Source organism: Carlito syrichta, unplaced genomic scaffold (assembly GCF_000164805.1).
Source record: "Carlito syrichta isolate Samal-C Ts95f unplaced genomic scaffold, Tarsius_syrichta-2.0.1 Scaffold10038, whole genome shotgun sequence".
Taxonomy (NCBI): domain Eukaryota; kingdom Metazoa; phylum Chordata; class Mammalia; order Primates; family Tarsiidae; genus Carlito; species Carlito syrichta.
Window position 1 is genome coordinate 1 of NW_006954134.1, and position 2,568 is coordinate 2,568.

The 2,568-nt window shown below is 48.0% G+C and overlaps 1 pseudogene; it reads left to right on the forward strand.

The window, feature by feature from the left end:
* The first annotated feature begins 486 nt into the window (after positions 1–486).
* On the forward strand, positions 487–1,037 carry LOC103255616 (annotated as a pseudogene).
* The last annotated feature ends 1,531 nt before the right edge of the window (positions 1,038–2,568 follow it).

Sequence of the window (2,568 nt, forward strand, 5' to 3'; positions counted from 1 at the left end):
CTCCACCCTACATGTGACTTCTTTGGGTACCATGGACTCCTCAGCCTGGTAGGTGAGTTCCAAGAGGAGAGGCACAAGACCAAACATTCCAAGAAGCAGAAAGCAGAAACTAACACAGAAATTAGCACAGAATCATTTCCACAGTATTCTAATGGTTACAGCAGTCGCAGGGCCTGCCCAGTTTCAAAGATGTTAAAGTAGACTGAATAGTGTCCCTGAAAATTCATATTCACCCAAAACCTCGGGATATTGTCTTAATTGTATAGTGTTTTTGCAGGTGCGATGTTAAGATGAGGTCATACTGGATGTGGGAAGGGGGCCTAAATCCAATGAAGGGCTCCAGAATCTCAGCAAGCCCCACTTAGCACCATGTCACCTGCCCACTGCTGTGGCTGCTTACAAGGTGGTGATGATCCTGCTCAGCCAGAACACCTGGAACCTGGAGCACCTCTTCAGTGGCTGAAGCAAGCCATTCACATGCTCTAGGTGGTGCTGGATGCCATCGACCAGATGTGGCTGCCATAGGGTGGGCTTGGCGCCTCAGTAAGTACCACTACAGGTGCTGATGGGCCTCAACAATGCCAAGACAGCCACCAAGCATGGTGAGGCCCAGATGAGGATCTTGAGTGCCCTTCAACTTGTCACTGCTGCCCATGGAGCCCCACCACTCTTTCTATGTCAGCATCTTCAAGGATCACCGGTATGCAGACCTCACTGAAGACCAGCTGCCCTCCTGCAACTGTTTGATGGACACCATCGCCACAGCACTGTCCTTTAGGAATGAAGAAATTGTTCACCAGGTGAAGGAGGGCAAGCGGGTGCTGATCAGCCCATGGCAACAGTCTCTGGGACATCATCACACACCTGGAGGGTCTCTGAAGAAGCAATCATGGAGCTGAACCTGCTGACTTGGATCCCCATTGTCTATGAGTTGGACAAGAACTTGAAGTCCATCAAGCCCTTGCAGTTCCTGGGGGTGAGGAGACTGTGCCAAAGCCATGGCAGCTGTAGCCACCCAGGGCAAGATGAAGAAGTGAAGGCCCATCTGGTTCCCCCCCCATCCCTACTCCCTCACCACATCCATTGTGTCCTGAGTTGTAGCTGCAGGTGGGACCAGTGGCCCCACCATTGGCCTCCTGCACCCACTCCTTTCACAGCACACCAGGGTCTTGTTCTAGGTCCTAAGTGAGGTAAACCTCCTCCTGGCCACGCATTGCCCACTAGCAACTGGGGCTTGCCAGTGCTCTGTCTCCTGAGACCTAGTTGAGTCGGGGACAGGGAGGAGCTATGCCAAGGCATGGCCAGTAAAGAGAAGTGAGAGAGTCTCTGCTCCCAGAAGCAAGACCTTTGCTCAAGACACCACCTGAGGCTGCAGTCATTCCTGTGCAGATGAATGTCACCTGCATGGCAGTTGAGAAGCAACCCTTTCCTCTTTGAACCCAGAGGTGCTGGTTCCAGAAGGTTGAGATCAATCCTGAAATAAGTCTACATGTTGAATTGACTTTTATAAAAGATAATGTATAAATAATACCAAACAAAACCCTCCTGGGGTTTCTATTGGGGGTTGGAACAGTCCCATGTGTGGTCTCAGAATAAGCCATTTCTCACACCAACACAGGCCCAGCTCCTTGACCTTTAGGTGTCGAGGAGCCTGCTGTGTGCTCAGTCCCTCCCTGCACTCAACCTGTGGCAGTGAGAGGTCTCTCATTGTGTCCAGGTGTGTCTGTCACTGATTGGTTTCTGAATCATATTCTAGTTGCTTGCCCCGCCTCGGGGCTGTGTTCATTCTGAGCATATCTGTATTGTCTTTCCAGGTCAATATAATAAAGAAGTGATGTACAATTTTTAAAAAATCCAATGTCTGGTGTCTTTATAAAATGAGATACACAGACATAGACAGAAACAAGGAAGAAAGACATGGGTTGGTGGAGGCAGAGTTTCGAGTAACACAACCAGAAGTGTCAAGGAATACCAAGGATGGCCAGCAACCACCAGAAACTAGAGAGGGGCATGGAACAAACGCTTCCTCAGATTCCCAGAAGGAACCAATCCTGCCAACAACTTGACTTCAGACTTTTGGCCTCCAGAACTGTGAGAGAAAAAAAAAATCTCTGCTGTTTTAAGCATCCCAGTTTGTGGTGATTTGTTATGGCAGCCTTAGAAAACTAATATACGAATGGAGAAATAAACCCCACCTCCTGCTGAGAGTGTGTAAAGTCACATTGCAGAAGAGTAGAACAATGATGGGGATGTTGTTGGGTCATTTTTGGAAAAGACAATCTGCTCCAACTGTTTATATCCAAAAGCCATACTAGCCTCAGTGGCTGGCAGCTTGGATTCTTTTTTCTTTAGGAACTCATATATTCTATTTCTATTTGTGACCCATACTCTGTGTGTATGTGCATTTCTGTACATATGCATGTGTGTGTATTCCTTGTGATAAGTCTCCCAATATCTTCTTTGGAAAGTGCTGGAGTGTGAAGAAACCAAAATTTTCCCCTGGGTTAGTAGTACAGTTTACACCTCAACCTGCTGGTTTCACTGTTCTTTCTGCCAGACTGAATTTCA